Source organism: Phacochoerus africanus, chromosome 8 (assembly GCF_016906955.1).
Source record: "Phacochoerus africanus isolate WHEZ1 chromosome 8, ROS_Pafr_v1, whole genome shotgun sequence".
Taxonomy (NCBI): domain Eukaryota; kingdom Metazoa; phylum Chordata; class Mammalia; order Artiodactyla; family Suidae; genus Phacochoerus; species Phacochoerus africanus.
Window position 1 is genome coordinate 82,899,775 of NC_062551.1, and position 20,192 is coordinate 82,919,966.

Here is a 20,192-nt window from a genome sequence, read left to right on the forward strand (position 1 = left end):
ACTCTCCCCCAGCCGGGTACCTGCGGCCGAGCGGAGCTTCGAGAGGAGGTGCCCGGCAGCAACCCCGCTGCCCTTCGCATCCGGAAGTGCCGGGGCCAGATAAAGGGACGGCCGGAGGAGGCTCCGCCCCGAGCCGGGGCGGGGCCGGGCGGCCGCAGGCAGCGGCCGAGGCGCTATCTCGCGGCTGGGTGCTGAGGATCCGGCTGCCGCCGGCCCAGACCTGGGTGATCCCGCCTGCCCACCGCGCCCCCGTGGCCGGGCGCCAGCAGCATCTCGCGTCCACGTGTTGCAAGCGGAGGCAGGAGGGGGTCACCCACACCGACGACGACAGTCTTGGGAGTTCTGTGGTCTTTGTGCTAATGGGGCCTCGGAGGCCTAGAGAGCAGAAGTGGTTATCCAGCTGGGGCTCCAGCTGGGTGGTTCTCTCCTCCTGAAGACTTAACCACAAACTCTGGAGTCCGGAACTGGCTGACCTGAGAGGGAAGGGCAAGGTGTGCCAGGAGCACGCGAGTTTCCCAGTGAAAACCCACGGCCCAGCCCTGAAGCCACTTAACCCCACACACCCACCTCCCTAGGCTACTTATGGTGGAGGTGCACCCGATCTTCCACATCTTCATCTCTCTGCCTGGGGAGCTCCACCCCACCTCTGCACCCCCTTCTTATTCAAGTTCCCACCTAAAGCCCCTTCCTTGGGCAACTTCCCCTGATCTGCCCAGCCCAAGGCACCTTTTCTGGACTTCTATTAAAACACGCGCTGTCTACTCCCTAGTGTAACATCTCCCCCAGGAATGGGAGCACCTGAAGGCTGAAAAGCCCCTACATGCTGAAGGCCTTAAGTAAATATTGGGCCAACAATAGCAGGGCTTGTCTGCTCCTCAGGTGCCAAAGGACCTGGACCAGGCAGAGTGCGAGGACACCCCCCGCCCCCTAGGCATGTTTCTTTGTTCTCTCTGAGCCTCAGTTTTATTACCTGTAAAATGGAGATAATAATACCAACCGAACAGGGGAGAATTAAATAAAACAGTGGACATGATGGTTCTTTGCCAACTGCACTGTACTAGAGGAACGTACATTTCTTTTTCTGTGTGTGCGTGTCTTTTTGCCTTTTCTAGGGCGGCTCCCAAGGCATATGGAGGTTCCCAGGTTAGGGGTCTAATCCGAGCTGCAGTCGCTGGCCTAGGCCAGAGCCACCGCAACGCGGGATTCGAGCTGCGCCTGCAACCTACACCACAGCTCACCGCAAAGCCAGAATCCTTAACCACTGAGCAAGGCCAGGGATGGAACCCGCAACCTCATGGTTCCTAAGTTAGATTCGTTAACCACTGCGCCACAACGGGAACTCCCATTTATTATAACAAAACATACATACTTGTAATAGGATGTAACAGGTCTTTACTTCAACGGGTTCAGGCAAACATATAAGAATTGCTTAAATCGCTATTATCCGTGTGGATAGGAAACATGGCACGGAAAATGCAATCCCTTAGAACAGGTAGGGTGTAGGAAATGAAAACAAGTAAGGACATTATAGAGATGGACCACTGAGGCACAACAGGAACTCCTCCAAGGCTTATTTTTAAAGGTGTATTTTTAAGGTGTTTATTAAGCTCTTGTCCTGTAGAGCCACGTACTAGATGGTTGCCATGGTTACCTTCTTTGATCCAGACAGCTATATTCACCCATTTCACAAATTGGCAAACTGAGGCTCAGAAAGGGGACATGGGTCTCTTATATAATCTCATTTGGCCTCAAGCATTATTTCATGGTGCATGTGATGACCCCCATTTTACAGGTGGAAAAACTGAAGCCTAATGAGGAGAAATGATGTATTCCGGGTCACATAGCTCCCAGTGTATTCAGGCTCTGGGAAATGGACCTGGAGGTGTGCTTGGGGGAGAAAAAACAACCGTTGAAACTCTGCCCTGGATATTTGAGAGGTGAATAATAAAAACAATAAAAGTAAGAACAGGAATCACTTATGGAACACATGCCATGTGCAAAGCCTGTTAGATGCGCTGCAGGCCCATGAATGGGGGTTTGGTCATTATCTCAGTTTGTGGATGAGGAAGCAGACTCAAGAGGATGCTACTTGCCCAAAGCCAACCCGTTGACTAGTGGCAGGCCTGGCTCCAAGCCCAGCCCTTATCTGCTACATAGTACTGGTATCAAAGAGCGAAACTGTGGGGCTGGGACACTTCCTTCCCTGTCCTGCTCTGCTCCAAGTCCTTTCTCAGCCCAGGCAGGGTGACAGCAGGGCAACCAAGGACACCTCCTTTCCCTGCCCTCCCCCAGTGCAGGCACCTAGGTGAGGCCTAGTGAGTCCAAACCCTGGAAGGGGAAACCTACCCAGTAACCTGTGTACCACCCAGCTGCCCTCCCAGGTGCCAAGTACAGCCCTTGGAGGAACAGAGTCTCCAGGGAAACTGGGTTTCTGGGCAGACCTAAGGAGGCAAAGCCCTCAGAAGTCAAGGTCTGAGGTGGAAGACCATCAGGAAGAACTTAAGAAGACTCAGAGTAAGAGAAAGATGGATAGGGAAGCCCGAGCTGTCTGGAACACATTCTTAAACAAAACAGGTGGAGCCATTCATTGAAGGTGGCAAAGCAGTGAAGCACTTAAGTGTATTTTGCCTGGGTTCACATCTTAGCTCTACCACTTACCAGCAAGTTATAACCTCTCTGGACCTCTATCTCCTCCACTCTTTTACTTTATTTTATTTTATTTATTTATTTTGTTAATTTAATTTATTTATTTTATTTATTTATTTATTTTTGCCATTTCTTGGGCTGCTCCCATGGTATATGGAGGTTGCCAGGCTAGGGGTGGAATCGGAGCTGTAGCCACTGGCCTACGCCAGAGCAATGCAGGATCCGAGCCACGTCTGCAACCTACACCACAGCTCACAGCAACACCAGATCCTTAACCCACTGAGCGAGACCAGGGATCGAACCAGCAACCTCATTGTTCCTAGTCAGATTCGTTAACCACTGAGCCACGACAGGAACTCCCATCCTCCACTCTTTTAAAATAGTTTAATAATATCCACTATATAAGACTGGTATGAGGAGTAAATGAAATAATAACATGTGACCTGCTCACACTGCTGGCATAGAGTGACTGTTCCATAAATGCCAACTATCACTCTCTTTCAACCCTTTACTCCTTCGCTTTGCCAATAGATGAGAAAAATAAAGCCTTACTGTGAGCCCCCAAATTTCGAGATGGTTTGTTACACAGCGTCATTGAAGCAATTCCTGACTCCTACATGTAACAAAGCCAGGATTCATATCCAGGGAAGCTGATTTAAGACCACAATCTCAACCCTGCCCCAGCGCATTGGGAGTGCAATGCAGGAGGGACTGATTTCCTACAGAGATTCCACTTGGAGTGAGTCTTACAGGATGAGAAGTTCATCAAGCCATGAGGAGGGGGAAAGAACTGGCAGAAGGAAAAGCATGTGCAAAGGTGCAGAGGTATGAGTGGTGGGGTAGATTTCGAGCCGTCATGTTCTAGAGCTGGAATATAGGGGACCTGGTGGCAGCAGGTAACATTAGAAAGGTAGGGAGGGGCTAGAATGTAGAGAGCCTCACCACAGTGGGAGGGCTTTATCCTGAAGACAGTACAGAGAATGAAGTTGGAGATTAGAGAGAGGGTTTTCTCTGGAGAGAGTGGGGTGGGATGGGGTGGCTTTCCTCTCACTTCAGGCCTCGTGAAGGGACTTCAGGGAGACAGTCAGAGAGGTGGTGGGCATCCCCTGGGACTCCGTGGCCTGGTACCTGACTCTCGCCCACGAATCCCAAAGAGATTAGTAGCAGCAGAGAAGAGGGCAGTGGTGGGAGGGAACTGCACCTGTAGGTAAGCCGGCCACTGGTCTGTGCTGCCCCCAGACCAGAACTGGGCCACAGGAGAGAGGTGGCCAGGGGCAGCCTTAGATCCAGCCCATGAGGCCTCAGCTGAAAGAGGCTGGAGGTGTCCTGGGATGTCTTGGGACCGGGGAGGTGCGTTGTAAGCCACTGGCTGGTGGATACACTCTGCTCTCAGCAAGGGAGGCAAGGGATCAGCAGATGGGAGGCCCTGCGGTGGCTACCTCCGTGTGGCACACGTGAGTGGCCCAGGTCACACCACCTCAAATTTCTGCCCCAGCAGTGGCAGACAGTTCCAAATGTGCTGACCTGAGCCCCACTCCAAAGACCCGCCAGGCCTGCCTCCACTTTCTGGCCTCAGGGCTCTCTTGGAAGCTGCAGTTCAGCTGCCAGCTTCGGTACAGACTAGAAATGCAGACAGTTAACACCTGAGGAGCAGCCCTCACGCTCTGGTGTTGGTCAGATTGGCTGACCTGGGGGTTAGTGAGCAGAAAGAACATGAATACATTATCATTTAACCATGCAAAAGGTTATTGGGTACCATCCTGGAGGCAGGCTACCACAGAGATGTTGAACTCTTTTTTTTTTTTTCCTTTTCTTTTTAAGGCCACAACCATGGCATATGGAAGTTCTCAGGCTACAACTCCCGGCCAACACCATAGCCATAGCAATGCAGGATCCGAGCCGTGTCTGCGACCTACACTGCAGCTCACATCAACATCAGATCCTTAATCCACTGAGCAAGGCCAGGGATTGAACCCACATTCTCATGGATACCAGTCAGGTTTGTTACTGCTGGGCCATAGCAGGAACTCCCCATCTCTTGTTCTAATATTCGCCTTTGAACCCATTCCTGATATAGGGTCCCTAAAATCCTCATAAATTCCTAAGTGATAAGAATACCAGGAGCCTGATCTTTTCTATTGAAGTAACTCTGGGTTGGCTCCTGGGCAGGGACTTGTAACCAGAAAGACCAAGTCATAATTAGAAGATTGGGGTTTTCAGTTTTCACTCTCTGCTTCTCTTCATCTGGCTGTTCCTCTATATCCTTTATCATATCTTATAATGAGCTGGTAAATATAAGTATTTCCCTGAGTCCCATGAACCACCCTAGCAAATTAATCAAACCCAAGGAGGCGGGCCACTGGAACCTCTGACCTACAGCTGGTTGATCAGAAGCAGAGATGATAATCTAGGCTTGTGACTGGCATCTGAAGTGGGGAAGAGGTGTTGTTTTCTAGGACTGAGCCCTTAACCTGTGGAATCTGATGCTGTCAGAATTGAGTTGAATTCTCAGAAACCCTGCTGGTGTTTGAGGGTCGCTTGGTCTGGTGTGGGAGTCCCCTCTCCTCAGTTCACACAGATATTGGAATTGGGTCCAGGATGCCAAAAGAGGAACAATTCGCCCACAATCCCCGCTTCTAACAATCTAGCTGCCTTGAATCTCCTCACTTCCTTCCTTTTGCAGTCCATTTTCAGACATTATTTTTCAGAGTTTTTGAGGAGACAGAATTGAACATCCTGCTCTTGGGTTTCATTCATCTTTTTCGACATGCATCCATATACTAGTCAGGATGAGCTAGGTTATGCCACAGTAACAACACCACCACCTCGGTAGTTTAAATCAGGTTGTATTCTTGTTCATTCTACATGTCAGTTGGCAGTGTCTCTACTCCTCCTCATACTCACTTCAGGTTAGGATCTGGCGTTGCTGAAGCTGCAGCACAGGTTGCAGATGCGGCTCAGATCTGGTGAGACTGTAGCGTAGGCCTCAGCTGCAGCTTCCAATTCAACTCCTAGCCCGGAAACTTCCATATGCTGTGGGTGTGGCTGAAAAAGGAAAGAAAAAAAAAAAAAGAAGTATTGAGAAATAAAAATAGTGCAAGACATATAATGAAATCTACAAAATATTGCTGAAAGGAATTGTAAAAGATATAAATATATGGAGAGACAGTTTAGGGTCATGGACTGAAAAACTCAATATTGGAGTTGCCATTGTGGTGCAGTGGTTCACGAATCCGACTAGGAACCATGAGGTTGCAGGTTCGATCCTTGGCCTTGCTCAGTGGGTTAAGGACCCGGTGTTGCTGTGAGCTGTGGTGTAGGTCACAGACACGGCTTGGATCCTGCGTTGCTGTGGCTCTGGCGTAGGCCTGTGGCTACAGCTCTGATTAGACCCCTAGCCTGGGAACCTCCATATGCCGTGGGAAGCGGCCCTAGAAAAGACAAAAAAAAAAAGAAAAACTCAATATTGTCAAGATAGTAGTTTCCCCCAAGTTGACCTATATACTCAGTTCAATTCCTATCAAGCTCCCAGTACATTTTTTTTTTTTTTTTGCTGAAATTGGCAAGCTGATCCTGATCCAGCCTCCAAATCTGATCCTAAATTATAAAAATACATTGGACATAAAATAAGCAAAACAATTCTGAAAAAGAAGAACAAAGAGGAGGATTTATACTTTACTATTTCAAAACATATTATCAGCCCATATAGCCAAAACACTATAATACTGGCATAAGAATAGGTTTCAAAATATACTGTCAAGGAGTTCTCGTTGTAGCTCAGCAATAACGAACCCAACTAGTGTCAGTTGGATCCCTGGCCCCCCTCAGTGGGTTAGGGATCCAGCATTGCTGTAAGCTGCAGTGTAGGTTGCAGATGCAGCTCAGACTTGGTGTTGCTGTCGCTATGGTGGAGGCCAGCAGCTGCAGCTCCAGTTTGACCCTAGCCTGGGAACTTACATATGCCATGGTGCAGCCCTAATTTTAAAAATATATACTACATATATACATAATATGTAATTATTATATTATATATTATATTACATATAATATTTATATAAATACATATACACACATTATCAAAAAATAGATAAGAAAAACAAAAAAAATACTACCAAACCATGTAACCAAAACACATGTACTAGCATAAGAACAGATATATAGATCAATGGAATAGAATTGAGAGTCCAAAAATAAACTCTTACATTATGATAAATTCCCTTGAAAAAGGCAACTCAGACTGGGATAAAAACATTCCCAAATATCATGTATCTGCTAAAGAACTTGTATCTAGAATATATAAAGAACTCTTACAACTCAATTAAAAAATAATTTTTTTTTGCTACACTGTGGCATATGGAAGTTCCTGGGCTAGGAGGTCAAATTGGAGCTGTAGCTGAGGCCTATGCCACAGCCATGGCAACACCAGATCTGAGCCACGTCTGCAACCTATGCAATAGCAGCAGGATCAGCTTGCCTACTGCACCACAGCAGGAAGTCTCAATAAGTCAATTTTTTTTTTTTTTAGGGCCACACCAGTGGCATATGGAGGTTCCCAGGCTAGGGGTCTAATCGGAGCTACAGCTGCCGGCCTACGCTGCAGCCACAGCAATGCCAGATCCGAGCTGCGTCTTCAACCTACACCACAGCTCACGGCAATGCTGGATCCTTAACCCACTGAGTGAGGCCAGGGATTGAGCCTGCAACCTCATGGTTCCTAGTCAGATTCGTTTCTGCTGCACCACGTCGGGAACTCCTCAATAAGTTAATTTTTAAATGAGCAAATTATCTGAATATTTCACCAGAGAGGATTTATGAATGGCCAATAAGCAATGAAAAGATGCTCAGGAACTTTAGTCATTACAGGAATGCAAATCCAAACCACAGTGAGTTACTACTTCACACCCTCTAGAATGGCTATAATTAAAAAGAGGTAACAGGGGCCAAGGAAGTGAAGAAATTGGAACACTGCTCATATACTGTTGAGGGGACTGTAAAAATGATACAGCCACTTTGGAAAACAATATGGCAGCTCCTCAAAGAAGTAACATAGACTTGTCCTATGGGCTAGCAATTCCACTCCCAGGAGTCTGCTTGAGCAAATTGAAAACATATGTCCACACAAACACCTAAACACAAATGTTTGAAGGATTATTCATAATAGCCCCAAAGGTGGAAACAACCCAAACATCTATTGATGATGAAAAAACAAGTGAAATGAAGTATATGCATACAATAGAATGTTGTTTGGCCATAAAAAAGATTGAAGTACTGATCCATCCTACCGTATGGATGAGTCTCAGAAACACTATGCTCAGTGAAAGAAGCCAGATGCAAAAACCACACAATTCCATTTATATGAAATAGAATTGCCAGAAAAGGGAAATCTATAAGACAGAAGAGCAGATTAGTGGTGCCAGGACTGGGGGTAGGAACAGGCATGAATGATCTCTTTGGATGATTGAATGTTCTAAAATTAAGTGGAGTTCCCGTCGTGGCTCAGCAGAAATGAATCTGACTAGTATCCATGAGGACGAAGGTTCCATCCCTGGCCTTGCTCAGTGGGCTAAAGATCCGGCATTGCCATGAGCTGTGGTGTAGGTTGCAGACGCGACTCAGATCTGGTGTTGCTGTGGCTGTGCCGCAGGCCAGTGGCTACAGTTCTGATTCGACCCCTAGCCTGCGAACCTTCAGGCCCTAAAAAGACTAAATAAATAAAATTATGTTGTGGTGATGGTTGTACAACTCTGTACACTCACTAAAAGTCACTGACTTATACTCTTAATGGGTAAATTTTGAGGATGTAAATTATGTCAATAAAATTATTACAAATAACATTGCAATTAAAACCTAAACAATACATTGATCTTTTTTTAAATTTCCTCACTCTCAGAGATCAATTTTCAGCTTGCTACCTGACTTGCTGAGGCCCACCAGAATTTGTTTCAGGCTTTGGTCTCAGGACACATTTTCCTGCTTGCAACTAAGAGATCTCATATCTTTTTACAGTCTGGCAAAATCTGGCAGGGCCCTTTAAAAAGAGGCAGTTCACAGAGTTCCCATTGTGGCTCAGTGGTTAATGAATCCGACTAGGAACCACGAGGTTGCGGATTCGATCCCTGGCCTTGCTCAGTGGGTTAAAGATTCCGGCATTGTGGTGAGCTGTAGTGTAGGTCACAGACGCAGCTCGGATCCTGCGTTGTTGTGGCTCTGGCATAGGCCGGCGGCTACAGCTCCGATTAGACCCCTAGCCTGGAAACTTCCATATGCCATGGGTGCAGTCCTAGAAAAAGGCAAAAAGACAAACAAAAATAAAATAAAGTAAAAACAGGCAGTTCAGGAGTTCCCATCATGGCTCAGCAGAAATGATTCTGACTAGCATCCATGATGACAGTTTCGATCCCTGGTCTTGCTCAGTGGGTTAAGGATCCACATTGCTGTGAGCTGTGGTGTAGGTTGCAGATAGGGCTTGGATCTGGTGTTGCTGTGGCTGTGGTGGAGGCCAGTGGCTACAGCTCGGATTTGACCCCTAGCCTGGGAATCCCTATATGCTGCAGGTGTGGCCCTAAAAAGACAAAAAATAAAAAAATAAATAAAAGCAGGCAGTTCACAGCTAGGGGAACTGAGGCTCAGAGAAACAAAGGGCCTTGCCAAGGCGGCATAGGAATCTGGCAGCAGTTCCATCAATGCCCAGCACGTTCTGGCTTCACAGTACGAACACCAGGGGAGCCAGTCACTGAAGGAGCCGGACTCTGCCTGGCACAGGGCAGCCCCCTGGTTCATTCTTGCAGGGGCCCCCTTAATTTCTCTGAACACCTTGCTCCTGCTTGAGCTGCTCCTGTGGCCTGTTTCCCTCTTGGGTCTCATTGTCCAGGTCTCAAAAAGCCCAGTCCTGTTTTCCATTAAAATTTCCATATTCTATTCAGTCTAAAGCTTCTCCCCTCTGATAGCTCAGAGGAAGAGATAGAAGTAGAACAAGTTGTCTTTGTCTGGTGTGGTTGTAATTGAGCTTTGGTGCTTAGGAGCATGGCAGGTACACAGATGAAAATTCTATCCTCATGGGGTGCTTTTGTGGGTTCCCAAGAGAAAGCCCCACCGGGCACTTCACACTGCACCCCAGGCAGGGAGGTGGCACTCTCCAGCTGATCCCGTATGACCCCCCCCCCACCACCCCTCCACTTCTGAGCCCCCCATGCACCTCTCTGCTGCAGGTGCCTTGCCCTGGGAAGAAGCCCCCCTGGGCAGGGTCCTTGTCCCAAGGCTCACAGCCACCTTCTTTCCTAAGGCTCCACTTCCCACCCATGCAAACAGTCACCATTCCCCACCATCTGGACAAGAGCAGCCTCTTCCCAGGGAAACAGATTGGGAAGCTGCTGGGCCCTTTACCTACAATAGGTAGTATCTTTGGGTTTTACAGCAAACTACCAGGTAGATATTTTCACCCCCTGCTCAACCCCTGCCTCATAGCTGAGTAAACAAAGACCCAGAAACAGCAAACAGAACTGGCTAGAATAAGACTCCAGGTTTGCCTGACACCAGAGCTCTTTTCTCTCTTCCAGGTCAAAGATCCTTTTTGGCTAGACTGAGGTCACCGCCATCATTAACAGCAAATATTTAATGAGTACCTGGTGGTGGTGAGGCAGGTCAGACCATGCAGTCTTGTCAGATTGGAAGCCCCGCTGGGAAAAGGGAAGAAGCAGGACAGAGAAGGATTTGCTCAGCTGAGGTCTGCCTGAGGCTCAGGTCCATGCATCCAGAAAGCAGATCTAGAAAAAAAAAAAAAAAAGAAGAAGAAGAAGAAGAAGAAATTGCCAGGTAATCTTCAGTCTGGGGGCCAAAAGACAGGAAGTGGAGGCGATGTTTATCAAGGCCAAAACAGTTACTGAATGGAATCACCCAGATCTTTAAAAGAAATAATGCTGCCTGGACCCCATCCCTAGACCTTCGGATCTAAAGGATATGGGGAGCAAGCAGGGCATCGGGATTTTCAAATGTGTAGCAAAGTTGGTGCCAGGGACAGGGCATGGGGCAGAGGGGCAGGGAGCTCTGGAAGTTTCATAGGAGGAAGTGGCAAGGACACAGCCTCAAGGCCTGAGGTTCCAGGGCAGGGAGCTCAGGGCCCGGGGCACTGGGCTGGCCCAAAGTGGCCCTTGGGAAAGCTTAGCTGGGGGACTGTGCGAGGGAAAGGCAGGAGGGAGGGAAGGAATGGAAAAGAAGAGAAGCAAAGACCCAGGCAGTGCAGTGCTTTGGAGTCCATGGTCTATCACTAACTTTCTGTGCGACCTGGGACAAATCGCCTCTCCTCTCTGGGCCTCAGTTTCTCCATCTTGAAAAGGTAGGGCCCAGAGTTCCCATTGCAGCTCTGCAGGTTAAGAATCTGACATGTGGAGTTCCCGTTGTGGCGCAGTGGTTAACGAATCTGACTAGGAACCATGAGGTTGAGGGTTCGGTCCCTGCCCTTGCTCAGTGGGTTGATGATCCGGTGTTGCCGTGAGCTGTGGTGTAGGTCGCAGACACGGCTTGGATCCTGCATTGCTGTGGCTCTGGCGTAGGCCAGTAGCTACAGCTCCGATTCGACCCCTAGCCTGGGAACCTCCATATGCCACGGGAGCGGCCCAAAGAAATGGCAAAAAGACAAAAAAAAAAAAAAAAAAAGAATCTGACATGTTCCCGTCATGGCTCAGCGGTTAATGAATCTGACTAGGAACCATGAGGTTGCGGGTTCGATCCCTGGCCTTGCTCAGTGGGTTAAGGATCCCGAGCTGCCACCAGCTGCAGTGTAAGTCTTGGATGTGGCTCAGATCTGGCATTGGCTCCAGCTGAAGTTCTGATTTGCCCCCTAGCCTGGGAACTTCCATACGCCACAGTTGTGGCCCTAAAAAAAAAGAAAAGAAAAGAAAGGAAAGAAAAGGAAAGTCTTAAACTTGATGATGGCTAAAGATCACCCTGGCTCCAGGGTTGGAGGACCCCCCCAGGCCCTGGCAGGCTGGACCTCCTCATGTGAGAGCAGCCCAGGTGGGGTTCCTGATCTGCAGATAGGGATGTTGCTCTCCGGTCTGGGCCGGGGGCAGGTGCCAAGGTCCACGACACCCCTGGCCTTCCCTGGACTCCCCACCCACTCCATCAGGCTGCCAGACGCAGTTCATGAAAATTTCCTTGTAGCCCCTCCAGCCCAGCTAAAGGAACATGGCTAACATTCCAGCTTCAAATGGAAATTTCCACTCTCCCTCTGACAGCTGGTAGGAGATGGGGTGCCTCAGAGCTGGACACAGATAAAGGTCATGGCAATGGGGGTGGGGGGACACACACCTGTTTTGGGCCACACAGACTTCATCAGTGGTCCAGCTGTCTTCCTTCAACAAGGATTCATGGAGCACTTCACTTAGTGTGTGCTGGGCCCTTTTCCAGGTGTTAGGGCCAGGACAGGACAGACTCAGGACACTACAGACCGACACGGGTCTCCTAATGGGAGAAAGAGAATATATATGGAGGCTGTGAATACAATGAGGCAGGGTAAGGAAAAGGGTGTGACATGGGGGCAGGGAGGTGGCTGTTTTTGGGAGGGTGACCAGGGAAGGCCTTGCTGTGGATAAGGCAACATTTGAGTGATTATCAGGGGAACAGTAAGTACAATAGTTCCCCGTTATTCACAGTTTCCCTTTCCTGGGTTTCAGTTACCCATGACAACTGTGATTGGAAAATATAAAACAGAAATTGACAAAAATAAACCATTCACAAGTTTCACCTGTGCACTGTTCTGAGTCACGTGATGAAATCTCATGCGGTCCCACTTCGTCCTTCTCAGGCCGAGAATCATCCCTTTGTCCAGCATATCCTGCCCATTACTCACTCAGTAACAGTGCTTGAGTTCAAGGGACACTTATTTTACTTAATAATGGCCCCAAAGTTCGAGAGCAGTGATGCTGGCAATTCGGATATGCCAAAGAAAAGTGTAAAGGGCTTCCTTTAAATGAAAGGGTGAAAGTTGTGAACTAAGTAAGGAGAGAGGTTGATAGAATCTTCTATCCATGAAATTGTAAGGAGCTAAAGAAATTCATGCTAGTTTTGCTGTCCCACCTGAGACTACAAAATTTACAAGTGACTTATGAGAAATTTATGGGACACTTAACATGAGGGTCATGTTAAGATGGAAAAGGCAAAAAGAGTATGAGATGACTTCCTATTTTAAAAAGATGCTTTAGCACAGAATAAGTAAACTAAAAAATGAAGATCAGAAATAAAGTGGAGGGTAAAATTAAATTTTAAATGTCAGATAGAATATTATTCAATTAAGTGTTAAATTTAGATTTGAGATTCCTAATAGCCAAAGTAAAAAGAGATATGTTGGTTCTTAGGGTTTGTTTTTTTGTTTGTTTTTGTCTATTTGCCTTTTCTAGGGCCACTCCCTTGGCATATGGAGGTTCCCAGGCTAGGGGTCTAACGCCAGAGCCACAGTAACACCGGAATCCGAGCCGCATCTGCAACCTACACCACAGCTCATGGCAATGCTGGATCGTTAAAACCCACTGAGCAAGGGCAGGGACCGAACCCGCAACCTCATGGTTCCTAGTCGGATTCGTTAACCACTGCACCACGACGGGAACTCCCAAAAAATCCATTCTTAAAGAAAAGCCTGTCAGGCTTTGGTGACAAGGAAGGAGAGAATGGATACTGAGAGGGCGGCCGGGAAGGTCTGCCATGATGGCGAAATGCAGTCATTGCTTCTCCCTCCCTTCTTTCTTTTTTTTTTTTGTTTTCTTTTCTTTTCTTTTCTTTTTTTAGGGCCACACCCACAGCCTATGGACGCTCCCAGGCTAGGGGCTGAGTCGGAGCTTCAGCTGCTGGCCTACACCACAGCCACAGCAACGCCAGATCCGAGCCGTGTCTGCAACCTACACTACAGCTCCGGGCAACACAGGATCCCCGACCCACTGAGCGAGGCCAGGGACCGAATGCATCTTCATGGATATTCATCGGGTTCTTACCGCTGAGCCCTGATGGGAACTCCTTCAGACTTCTTCCCTGGAGTAGATGACGCCTCCACTCAGCTGCCCGAGTGAAAAACCCGGGGGTCATCCCTCACCCCACTGCCCACATCCAGCCTGTCAACATTCTATTGGCTCCATGGTGACATCGATGCTGAATCAGACCTTATCTCTTGGTCCCATTGACCTCACCTTGGTCCAAACTACCCTTAACTTTCCCTCCTGCATCCCTGCTCCCGTTACATCCCTGCTTACGGCGGCTGAAGGATCCTGCCCAAACATAGTCCCATCACACCACTCCCCGCTAGAGGCCCTAGAGGCTTCATGTCACACACAGAATATAATGCAACCCCGTCCTGGCCCACAGGCTGGCACAGCTGGGCCTCCCCCCGACCCCAGACCACTTTGCTCGCACCAGGCCCCCGCTCACCCATCCAGCCCCGAGGACCGTGTGCGCTCTTTCCTCACACCTGCTGGGTCCTACCTTTGGGCCTTTGCACTGTTTCCTCTGCCAGGAGTGCACTGCCTCCTCTGCCTCCCCCCACCTCACGTATCTGCGGAGACCCCTCACGCCTTGTCACAGTCACTGCCTATTACATGACCCCTTTCATTTTCTCCACGCGCTCCTCATAACCGTCTCTGCTGTCTTTCTCCACCAGAATGTAAGCTCATGAAGGTAGAGACCTTGTCTGCATTGACTGAAAAAAAAAAAGCACAACCAAAAGGTGGAGAGTTATGATTTTTTGGGGGGGTTGTTTCTCTTTTTAGGACCACACCCATGGCATATGAGGTTCCCAGGCTAGGGTCAAATTAGAGCTGTAGCCGCTGGCCTACCCCACAGCCACAGCAACACCAGATCCGAGCCGTGTCTGCACCACCTGACCTACACCACAGCTCACGGCCATGTTGGATCCTTAACCCACTGAGCGAGGCCAGGAATCAAACCTGCGTCCTCAGGGATACTAGTCAGATTTGGAACTCCCGAGAATTATGTTTTATCCGACAGAGTCTCTAAGGACTTCAAGCCTGGGAGGCAGCCTTTCAAATAGCTCAGAGGGACAGCTCCCAAGAGTAAGGGAGGAGCCAGGATATATAGGAGTTTTGTAACAAAAACCAGGTAGTCAGAACTTCAAAGGTTAATGTTAATTAAAGAACACTATGTATCTCAGGTTAATGAATTTCTTTATGTATGGGAAGATGCAAGAGTCTGAAAATCATCCCTTTGATAGGCCTTAGCTATCTAGGGCCAGTATCCCGTTCTTTCCCATCCTGAGTTCCCTTAGGCTTCACCATAGGAGGCAGCTGCAGGGGCGTGATGGCTGCAGCATCCTTTGTTTATTGACACGGCAGGCAACGCTTTTTATCCATATCTATTTCGTGCAGAGTCGTATCCCCAGGGCCTAACCCTGTGTCTGGTATGTAGGAAGATTCAGTATTTGTTCAGTGAATAAATGAATGAACGAAGGGGCTGGTTTTGGGTGTCCCCTTGGGGGTCCTTCCAGCCCTTGAACATGTAAAGAGAAAGAAGAGGAAGGAGATTGGAGATAGGGGACATGATACTCGAGATACAAGTCAGAAACTGGAACCAACTGGCGATCATCTTTCCACCAACATCCAAACCCTCCTCCCTGACTCCCCAAGTGATCCTGCCGGCGGAGGGTCTCTGGCTGGTCGTGAGAGCCTATTTGGGAGAGACAGGAGGGAGGAGGTGAGTTCAGACAGGTACCATATTGAGCCAGAAAGTGACCTGACCATCTTGGGAATGATGTTGAGAGCGCCCTCTGCTGGCTCAGCCACTAACCAGCCATGGGGTCGGTGCCGGTAACCTCTCGGAACCTGTTTCCTCGAGTGGAAACAGAGTAAGAATACTTAATTTATAAGAATGTTTTAAGGATTCAATAAGAATGAATATGTTAAATGCTAAGTGCTCAAAAGATCTTAGCCATAACAGGAGGAGGAAAGAGAGACAGGAAGGAAGGAGAAAGTGCAAAGAGGCAACGACTGACAGAGGCAGGTGGCTGGTAACCCAGGGGCAGCCCAATCTGACCTGCTGGGAGTTTGACGCTCCCACAGAAGATACAGAAATGTAAAGCATCTGAACTTTAGCACACGCTGCCCGAAGTGGATTCAAATTCTTCTGGTTCAACTCCCTCATTTTACAAACATCATGAGCCCCAGAAAGGATAGAAATGTCTCTAAGATGCCCAGAGAGTTGGCAGAAGAGTGAAGGGATGACCAGTGGGGTGGATTCTGAGCTTCCTGGTCCCTGCAGTCCAGAGGGAGAGGGTCTGCTCGCCTCTGTCCCCTCAGCCACAGGGAGGGCAAACAGACTGAGATGAGGCTCACTGGGCAGGAAGAGCTGGGAGAGGCAGGGGGCTGATTGTCCTGCCCAGGCCCTGTGCTAGGCACATCACTAAACCCAGCACAGACTCAATACTCATCCAGCCTGAGAGGGATTATCCCCATTTCACAGGTGAGGGTACAGATGCCCAAGGCCCCTTGAAGAGCGAAGAGTGCTAGAAATTGAACCCCATTCTGTGGGACTCCAAAAAAACTCTGCCCCACTTCTGCCTGGGAATTGAAAGGCCTGGATAAAGGATCCACACTAAGTGGCTGTAACCTTGGGCCATCCTCTCTCTGGCCTCAAGCTCTTCCTCTAAACAAGGATGAAAGACACTGGTCACAGAGGACCCTCCCAACTGGAGCTGACATTCCTGGAATTCTGAGCAAGAGCCTCCCCCAGCTGAGTCAGGAGGAAAGCCTGCCAGACACCCCTGCTGCCTCTCCACCGGCCTTCTGGCCTCAGGAGCACAGGGCAGCCCTGCCCATAGAGACCCCCACCTCCTGCCCCAGCCCAAGGCAGCGCGATGCCCCCCTGCCTCCCTACCATCCCCCACACCTCTAGCCCAGGGAGCCTAGGCCTCAGCAGCCCTGCTCTCTGAGGCAAATTTCTACTCAACAGTTTAGGGAAATGAAACTAAACAATGAATCAAGCCCTGTAATCAGGTGCCTATTTCCCCCCAAACATCAAGACTTTGGGGAGCCTATAGGTCAAGATTTAGGTCACTGCTTCTTAGACTAAAAACAATGTTTTTTAATCTGCTAAGAATTAGACTTTTGTAAAATTAACTAAGTACACTAGATAGGGGTCATGGTTATACAACATTGTGAATGTACTTCATGCCATTGAATTGTACACTTAAAAATGGTTAATATGGTACATTTTGTGTTATGTATATTATAATAATGTTTTTAGGAAATAAAATGGAAAAAAAAAAGATGCCGAAAACTATCCTCAACTTTAATAGTCTTCAACAGACCTTGTAGGATTGTTACGAAAGTTTCTAAATGCTTACTTTCAATTTCCAGACTTATCTCATTGCATACCAGTCACATTTTGTGGACTGGCAGTTGTCCCAGGACTGCTCTTTCATGGTATTGATTCGGGTTGCTGAGAGGTGGACTCTGGCTTTGTGGAAGGTCTCCGGAGAGGCCCCCATGCCTCCCAAGCAGCCCCAAGCCAGGCACCCTGATCTGAATTATGCATGGACCATTCCTTCCACCCTAGTCTGTCTCCCAGGGCCTTGTTGCTGTGCATTATTAAAAAGTGTCCCCCTTACAAATGTAATAAAATTCATTAAGTAATAAAAAAATAAAAAAGTGTCCCCATTGGTGGCCCCTGATAAGCACAGGGAGTATGAGATGGGGGATGGAGTGGGGTGAACTTGAGAGAGAGAAGTACAGGGTACAGTTGTGACTTCTTTGCTTCTAATCCCTGTGCTAAACTTGGCCCAAGCATCACCTCCTACAGGAAGTCATCTTGGGTCTGGAGTGGACCAGATGAGCCCCCATCTGTGCCCCTAACACAACACAGGTCTCCTTGTCTTCATATTGAATGGTTGACATGGAAAATTTAAAAATGGCGCTTACTTCTCTGCAGTGGGGTGGGCCTGGGTTTGAGGGTCTGGCCAAATTTTAGGCCTGGGCTGGATGCTGGCTGCTGCACAACTCTGAGCAGCAGCCTCGATGTTTGGGGCTCCAGGCCTACCTCCCCCAGACTGTGGGGGCCTGGAGAATGGGGCCTATGTTTGGGATGTTGCCTCTGAGTACAGAGGTCTCTGCTTGGCTGGGGAACAGAAAACACTGTGGGTTTTTGAAAAATCTAGACACCTGGACTCCAATTTTAGAAATTCTACCTCAAAGGTCTGACAAAGGTCCTGACTCTCTGTATTTTGAAAAAGTGCCACGTGCCTATGATACTCAGCTTGTGTCTCACCGGCAATAGATGCCTGCAAGTGTCTGGGGACTGTGATCATAGTAGGGCAGCATGCCTGTGGAAGGAGACACAGGGACCCTCAGAGAGGGGAGTTGGGGGCCATCGGAGGAGGGAGGGTCTCTTTTCTATATCCTTTGTACTTATTGAACTTTCGACCTAAACAAAAAAGTTTGACTGACTAGGGACGTGAAGTTCTTCTGTTCAGGGACTGTTAACTCCAAGCTTGTATTTAAGGACCAAAGTGGGTGGGCCAGAGGAAGGAGAGCTGTAGGGCACATATCCCACCACAAGGGGGCAGCATCTGCCCAGAGTCTGCTGATTATGACTGGGTGTGGACTCTGAACCCAAGGTTGCCAGATCTGGTTTTTCAAGATAAGCCTGAAATCATATTTTCCAGTGGAATTATCAACGAATGTAAAAATTTAAAGCAGAGCACGACCTGAAGACAGCATGCCTGCAGAGCGACTCAGGTTGCAGGCCCCCCAGTTGGTGCTTCTGGATCTAGGAGTATGCTGTTAAGGATTGGGCGCCTCCAACGCCAGCCTGCAAAGCCAGGACAGAGACAGCCTTTGCTGCTAGAAAACTGGGCTGACTCTCCATGGGGTCCACCTAGGGCAAGAACAAAGCAGGTGCCCAGAGGAGTCACCACCCACCCATAATGCTTTGATTTGACCCATATTAACCTCCTACCATATGCCAGGCTCGGTGCTGGAAATCCAGTGATGAATGTGACAGGCACAGCTCTGGGGGACCCTTCCTTCTAACTAGGGAGACATATGTGAATAACTGTCTGATAATGAATTCACTTGTGACACATGGGCTGCAGTACAGCGAGGAGTTTAAAAGTTTGGGATTGATTCCTAATTCCACCTCTGGCCAGTTACATCACTTTGGGCAAATACCCTAATCTGTCTCAGTTACCTCATTTCTTGCCTGATATGTCATAGGGCTGTTCTGGGGAGATCATGAAAATAATTATCAGCTGCTGCCATGAAGTACAGAGAGCTGTGAAAACACCTAAGAGGGAGCCTAGGCTTAGCAGAGAACTCCGCAGGCCTTCCCCAACCCCAGTGATACTGGAGCTTCTCACCAGAAAGGGGAGTGGGAGGCCACAGGTTGGAAGCCTGGGCCCAGGGGCGGCTGCTCCGCAGAGGCTCAGCCCACCCTCGCACCCACCATTCTGCGGTGAGGGCCACGGGCCTCGGGCTAGTCTCCTGCCTATGTTTCTTCTCCCCTTGGATCCATTTCTCATCCTGCTTGTCCCTAGTAGGATCTGGTGCCCAAAGATAGGGAAGGTACTGCCTTTTTTTGGGGGGGGGGGGTCCTTTTGTCTTTTTAGGGCCGCATCTATAGCATCTGGAGGTTTTCCTGGCTAGGGGTTGAATCAGAGCTGTAGCCGCCGGCCTATGCCAAACCCACAGCAATGCGGGATCTGAGCCCAGTCTGCCGTCTACACTACACCACAGCTCACAGCAATGCTGGATCCTTAACCCACTGAGTGAGGCCAGGGATCAAACCTGCATCCTCATGGATGTTAACTGCTGAGCCATGACAGGAACTCCAGGAGGGTACTTCTCTTGACCGCACCGGGAGAGCCCCTCCGGTGAGGCTGCTGCATTTTAGAGTTCATGAAACTCTACAACTTTTACAAACCTGGGTACCTGTATAAAATAAGTCTGATAACCTTCCTTGTGCTGCTTAAGTACAGAATACCAGCTTCCACTGGCAGAGGCCTCAGCCACGGGGACTCTGTGGACCTTCTGTTTGATCTGGTCAAAGGCGGAGGAGGCAGAGGGCAAGAGACTGAAGGGCCAGCACCATTTCTGGGGCCTTGAAGTTCAGCTCAGTGAAGGAGTCCTCCATGGCCAAGACATGGTCCCTGCTCTCAGGGTTCTGTAATCTAACTGCAACAGCCATCTTGCACTTGGAAGGGAATTTCCAGAGCACCTAATGCAGCATCCCGTCCAAAGGGGAAAGCTCCTCCAATGCAGCCTGGCCTTATCTTCTTGTGGTTCCCAAACCAATCACATTTAAGAGTGATTCAGAAACCAGTCAGGTAGCCAAGTGATTATCTGGGAGGACAGAGTTACCCAGGGTGTTAAAGCATCTCTAGAAATCAGAACTCTCCACTGGGAGAAAAATACACACAGTAGGACAGAACAGCTTTATAAAGGGCTGGTGGGGGGGGGGTATGAAACCTCTCTTCCCCAGAATACCAGGTGATGGTCACTAATTGCCTTTTTTTTTTTTTTTTGCCTTTTCTAGGGCCGCTCTCGTAGCATATGGAA

General features: G+C 48.8%; 1 protein-coding gene across 2 annotated transcripts in view; it reads right to left on the reverse strand.

Annotated features, from left to right (window-relative positions):
* PAQR7 (progestin and adipoQ receptor family member 7) overlaps nt 1–20,192 on the reverse strand; it is a 32,974-nt gene that overhangs the window by 11,438 nt on the left and 1,344 nt on the right. The window contains exons 2-3 of one of the 2 annotated variants that reach the window (XM_047792681.1): nt 11,953–12,105; nt 10,269–10,409 (exon numbers count right to left, since the gene is read on the reverse strand). The gene's annotated coding sequence lies outside the window, so the exon portion shown is untranslated. Of the gene's footprint in view, nt 1–20; nt 109–10,268; nt 10,410–11,952; nt 12,106–20,192 lie in introns of those variants that run through there. The other variant, XM_047792680.1, reaches the window with a different exon arrangement.